We start from the raw sequence: 6,813 nt of genomic DNA on the forward strand, positions 1-6,813 counted from the left end.
GTGATACCAACTTTGCACAATGATGCTTATGTGCAAAAGAAGGGAATGCATAGGAACTCTAGGAAAGTGAAGGCATCTAAAGGCTCCAGCCAAGTCTTCCCTAAGGGAGAGCAAGCTACTCCTTTTATGGGAAAATCTTCTAGAACAGGAATCATTTTAACATAGAGAAATGTAACAAAAAAGAACAAAATATTAAAAATAGAGAAATATAAGTCATGGTTTTATTAGTAAAACCTTACATACTTAAGTCACTTGCTCTTCTTTTTCAACGCTGAGAATAGAACCCAAAACCTCATGCTATACAAACATTATCATCACTGAGCTATATATCCCTAGCCCCTTTTGCTTTCACAGGGACTACTATATATTGAGTCTTTTTGAAAAACTGAATAGCTCCAAGATTATCTTCAGTGTCAATCCAGATTTTTGAGTCAAATCTGTAAGCATTTAAAATAAATCCAGTCTGAGCTCCCTATTTTAGACATCCAGGAGATACATAGCCTCTGCCCACAACTTGAACTCCCACTGAAGACACAGGTAATGTAAGCTTGGGATCTGGGATCCAATGGAAAGGCCAGCTACTCAGAGTTGGTGGGCTCAGTGTGGGTGACAGCAGGTCAGGCAATCTCTACAGTTGTGATAGCCTTTGAAAGCACTCTGGTGTGCTTACAAAAATGACATACCTACTTCCCATTAATTTGGCTTTGAATCAATTTGACTGAGAAAAACAAGGAAGGGGTAAGAAAAACAGAAAGATTACACTGGCCACAAGACACAAAATCCAAGCTGAGTTCAGGGTCACATATTTCGATCACTCTAGGAAGCTGAGGCAGGAAGATGACAAATTTGAACCCAGACTGGGCAACTTAAAACAAAACAAAACATTTAAACGTTAAAATAGCTGGAAATGTAGCTCACTGCAATGGTCCTAACTTTAATTTCCAATGTCACAAAAAGGGGATAGAGAGGCAGAAACAGACCAGGCACAGGGAAGAAGTAGGAAAGAGAAAATAATCCTAGCTGGCTGCAGTGGTGCATGCCTGTGATCCCAGCACTCTGGTGGCTGAGGCAGGAAAATCGCAAGTTTGAGTCCAGCCTTGGCTATAGTGAAACCCTGGCTCAAACACAGGAGTAACTGTCGAAGATGACTAAAAACCCTAGTGAGTCATGAAGGACATTGGAAAGATGCCCAACACCAGGATCAAAGTGGTAGGCCCAGAAGGGGAGCCGCTCAGAGGCAACCAGACCGTGCCCCCCTTAGAAGAATGGGCCAGAACGGGAGGTTTGGCTTAAATACTACCTTCTAGGCCTGAAGACAGAAGTGAAGGGGCCTTCTTTCTCTCTGATATTAAAGCTAGTCATCCACAATTCTGTTTGGAAAGTGTTTCATTTTTCATTAATATACCTTTTTACCCATTATAATGATTAATTAATATCAATTGCACAAATAAATGAGTTTTACTGTAGCATGTATTGTACCTTGACACATTGACCATACCTGCCTTTCTTTCTGCCGTATCTTGCTCCCCACCACCTCCTCCTTCTCCTTCCTCTTCCTCTTCCCTGAAAATTCCTCTTCTACTTTCAGGTCTTTTCTTTTTCAGTTTTCCACATAGGAGAGAAAACATATAACACTTGTCTTTCTTTCTTTCTTTCTTTCTTTCTTTCTTTCTTTCTTTCTTTCTTTTTTGTCTTTTTTGAGACAGGGTCTCGCTGTGCAGTTCAGGCTGGCCCTGAGCTCACTTTGTAGCCCAGGCTGGTCTCGAACTCGCAATGATCCTCCTGCCTCAGCCTCCCGAGTGCTGGGATTACAGGCGTGAGCCACCACACCCCATGACACTTGTCTTTCTTTCCTTTTCATTTCTTTTATTTTTCATCTCTTTACTCTTTCTTTCTTTTTTTAAGAGAAGGTCTCACTATGTGGTGCAGGCTGGCTTTGAACTCACTATGGAGCCCAGCCTGGCCTGGAACTCACAGTAATCCTCCTGCCTCAACCTCCCAGGTTCTGGGATTATAGGTGTGCACCGCCACACCTGGCAACATTTATCTTTCTCTATGTGCTTTATGTCCCTTACCATGATGTCTTCTTGAGAGAGGTTCTGTTGAATTCATCTCTGTGCTCCAGAGCCTGAGTACTATACTATGCCCATAGCTGCCCACGAAATGCCTAACTGAACAAATGGATAAAGTTAGACTCACAATGCCTAGATTTTTAGAGGAAAGTAAAATCAGACAGGCAAAAAAACTCCCTGTGGCAGGGCCAAGAGAACCTTTCCAATGAGTAGTATGTTTACAAAATTCTCCCAGTAGTCCTGAGCTTTGGAGTTAGTTGGAAATATGAAATACAGGCAAGAGGGCATCCCTTACCATTTTCTAAAACAAAATAATGTGTGCTCAATTCCCTACCTTTCTCTCTAGGTCAGGGATCAGATCTCCCCTTATCAGGACCCCAGCCCTTATCTTCAATACCTTCAAACCAGCAGTCAAACTCCTCCACAATCAACCAGAGAGAGAATCAGTAGGAGATGTATATTAAAGGATTTATTGTAAGGACTGACTTACACTGTTGCAAGGACTGGCTAAAACTAGCCTGAAACCTGTGAGGTGAGCCATCAGGAAAGGCCACATGTGAAGCAGCAATCCATAGGCAGAATTTTTTTCCTCAGGAAAATTTTAATTGTTTGTCAGACATTTCAACTGATCGAATGAGACCCATTCAAATTAAATGTTTAAAAATCTTCTTTACTTAACCCCAACCCAGCCAGGTATGATAGTACGTGCCTGTAATGCCAGCACTTGGGAGGCTGAGGCAGGCTGCATGAGGCCATCCCGGGCTTCATATTGAGACTCTCCTCTCCCCTCAGAAAGGATGAAAAGCATCTGAATTACATATAATAGGCCAGTAATCCCTCAAAGAGTAACCTCCAAGCACATATATTCACTTTGTTTACCTTTTTAGAGAGAAATGGAGTACAAACATAAGAGCATTATTACCACCCACATTTACCTTCAGGAATAAGATGATCAGATTACCTGGTTTGGGTTCTCAGGGATGTTTCATTTTAGTCTAATGATTCACAATTCTAGGATCATTTATTTGGTGTGTGGATATACAGGGATCATAAAATTTTCAAAAGAAAGCAAGGCATTTTGACCCACTCCTATAATCCAAACACTCAGGAGGCTGAGGCAGAAAGATCACTGTGAGTTTGAAGCCAGCCTGAGATACACAGTGAGAACAAAAAATGTGAATACTACTCAGCTATACAGAATGACCAATTTGAGGCATTAGAGGGAAAATGGATGCATCTGGAAAATACACTACTGAGTGAAATAAACACACAAGCTTAAATATCATTCAGTATTGCTCATTTGAATGTGGCAAAGTACAACAAAGAAAATGATAAAGGATGGCTAGAAAGGGGAAAGATATCATCCAATAGGGAAATGGACCAAGGTAACAAGGAGAGGGAGGAGGGGAGGGGAAGGGTAAATAAGAGGAATAAAGATGTGCCATGCACAGGATCCTAATATCTCCAACCACTGTAAACATTATGTGCCATAACATGAGCTAAGACAAATAATACTAACAGATGAAAAATGTGATGGGGAAACAGAGGAGGAGGGGGGAGGGGAAGGGGAATCAAACTGTAACATGTACATGTAACACCCCAAGACAAATGTAAACTGCATGAATTGCAAACATGTACTAATAAAATAAAGTGATAATTAACACGTTGAACTAGAGTAGCCAGCCTGTTATGCAAGAAAGAAATAATTTTCCTTACTTGAGCTTCTTTATTTAGGGTCTTGTTGATTTTTTTTTGAGAGGTTCTCCTTATGTAGTGCAGGCTAGCTTTGAACTCACTATATAGCCCAAGCTGGCCTAAAACTCCTGATGATTCTCCTGCCATAACCTCTTAAGTGTTGGGATTATAAATGGTACACCATGCTCAGCAAGGATCTCTTTGTTACAGTAGTTTCTCCTTTACCCAAATACAGGCATCTCCTGGGACTGTGTTAAATGATAATTGTGCCCTTATAATTATCATCTCCTCTACTAGCAAGCTAACTCCTAATTGGTCCCTCTGTTTCCTATTTTGCCTCCTGCATCTATTCTCAGCAACTGGGGTGATTCTTTTAAAAGGGAAGTCAGGTCATATTCACTCTGCTAAAAACCCTTACTCAGTAAGAGCAAAATTCCTAAAATAGCCTACAAGGTTTTGCACATTCCACGCCTTCCCCGATCACTCTTATCTCTTGAACTTTACTTTCCTAGTCTTCCTTAGTCTGCATCTCTAGTCCTCAATCAAATCAGACTTCCTGCCTTAGGGTCTTTGCACATTAGAGTCCTTCTACTTGTTCCAGATAGCCACGCGGCTCTTTATCTCCTTCAGGGCTTTGCTCAAATACCTCTTCCGATAAGGCCTTCTCTGTCTGCCCTGTAACTGTACTACTCCCTCTGACTCCCTAGCACTTCAACACACGTCCTTGCTTCAATTTCTCTATAAACACATACCACCATTTGACACAGTCTGCATTTTCTTTCTTTACATGTTTATTTGAGATGCCAACTCCGTAAGGATAGAGATTTTTGATTGTTTACTGCAGTTTTCTTGTTTAAAATTTTATTTATTATTTATTTATTTTGCAGTGCTGGGTGCTAAACCCAAGACCTCTCCTCCCCCCAACCTCCTAAATTTTAATTAGTATTATTATTATTTTGAGATAGGGTCTCACTAATAGTTCAGCCTAGTTTTAAACTCATTGTGTAGCCAGGCTGGCCTTGAACTCTTCTTACCTTAGCTCTTGAATGCTGGGATTACAGACATACACCTCTATGCCTGGTTTTATTTTTTATTTTGATAGAGGGTCCTACTACTAATTAAACTGCTCAGCCTGTAATCCCAGCACTCAGGAGGCTAAGGCAGGAGGATTGTTGCAAATTCGAGACCAGCCTAGGCTACAAAATGAGCTCAATATCAGCCTAAACTGCATAGGGAGACCTTGTCTCAAAAAGATTAAATGAATACATAAATAAACAGCTAAATCACCTGGGCTGGGCTCAAACTGGTGATCTTTCAGCCTTAACCTCCCAGAGTACTGGCAATACAGGTGTGTACCACCACATCAGGCTACTGCAGCATTTTACACGGTCATAAGAAGTGTTCAATAAATAGCCAATGAATAAATTTCTCGGGGGCAAACTTTGTAATCTCATTGTCTAGCACACTGCCTTGAATGCAACAGAATATTCAGTAAGCATTTGATGAATGAACTATCATGAAAGAACACTAATATTCTACCTTGCAGTTTACTTCCTTCTCCAATGCCTACTCCTATGTGTACACATGGGCATATATCAAAGTGCTGAGCTTGTGAAAACATGGCAAAAGGTCAGAAGTCATCTACGGACACTGCTGAAAATGACAGTAAGACAAAGCATGCTGTTTAAAATAAAAGTGGAAAGCTGTGCAGTGTTGTCTGCCTGTAATATTGACAATCTAGGAAGCTGAGGCAGGAAGATTGCCAGCTTGAGTGCAGCCTGTACTATTTATTTATTTTATTTTATTTATTGTCTTTTTGAGACAGAGTTTTGCTATGCAGTTCAGGATGACCTTGGGCTCATTTTATAGCCCAAGCCAGTCTCAAACTCATGATTATCCTCCTGTCTCAGCCTTTAGAATGCTGGGATTACAAGTGTTTGCTACCAAGCCTGGCTCAGCCTGGGCAATTTAGCAAGACTAGTCAAAAAATATATTTATTATCTGGGGATGCACTTCAGTGGCAGAATGTCCATGGGTTCAATCTACAGTACCACACATGAAAGATGGAGACAGAGACAGACAGAAAGAGAGAGGGAAAACATGCTGCTTGAATATTTTCTGCCTATTTAGATAACTTGTACCCTCTGGGTCTCAGCACTACTAGCGTAAAATGAAGCTGGTAGATTAGATGACCTTGAAAGCTGCGTCTCACCTTCTTTTTTCTGGTACTGAGGATGGAACCCAGGGCTTTTCCCCCTGAGCTACAACCTCAATCCTTTTTTTTTTATTTTTTTAATTTTGAGATAAGTTCTGCCTAAGTCATTAACTTTTGGGATCCTCCCAGCTCAGGCTTTTTTGGGATCCTCCTAGCTCAGGCTTCCAGGTTTCTGGGATTACAGATTCGTACTAGCATATTCAGCTCATATATATATATATATATATATATATATTTTTTTTTTTTTTTTTCTTTTGGAGACAGGGTCTCACTATGTAGCTGGACTTGAACTTACTATGTAGTCCAGGCTGGCCTTGAACAGAACAAACTTATGGCAGTCTTTCTGTCTCAGCCTCCCAAGTGCTGGGATTAAAGGCATGTACCACCATACCTGGCTCCGATATTAAAATTAGAAGTAAACCTAGGCGTGGTAGTGCGAGCCTGTAATCCCAGGATTCTAAAAGGATCCCAAATCTGAACCAAACCTGGGCAGTTTAGTGACTTAGCACGAGCTCCATCTCAAATTTAAAAAAATAAAAAAGTTTGAGCTTCAAATCGAAGGCCCTGTGTTAACTCGTTAGAACCACTGAAAAAAAAAATGAAGCAAAAGATTGGTAGGTCCCAGAGCCTCCAATGAGCTAAGCAAACATTTCACAATTGAGTTGCATTCCCAAGACATATGGTCACTTTTTTTTAAGACACAGTCTCACTGTGTAGCCCTGGTTGGCCTCAATCCAGCGATTATCCTGCCTCAGCCTCCTGAATGCTGAGATTACAGGCACGCACTATTATGCCAGGGAATATAGTCACTTTTGATTCTAAAATTCTATG

This window comes from Cavia porcellus, unplaced genomic scaffold, assembly GCF_034190915.1.
Source record: "Cavia porcellus strain 051 isolate PalLab524CR breed Dunkin Hartley unplaced genomic scaffold, mCavPor4.1 scaffold_3, whole genome shotgun sequence".
Classification (NCBI taxonomy): domain Eukaryota; kingdom Metazoa; phylum Chordata; class Mammalia; order Rodentia; family Caviidae; genus Cavia; species Cavia porcellus.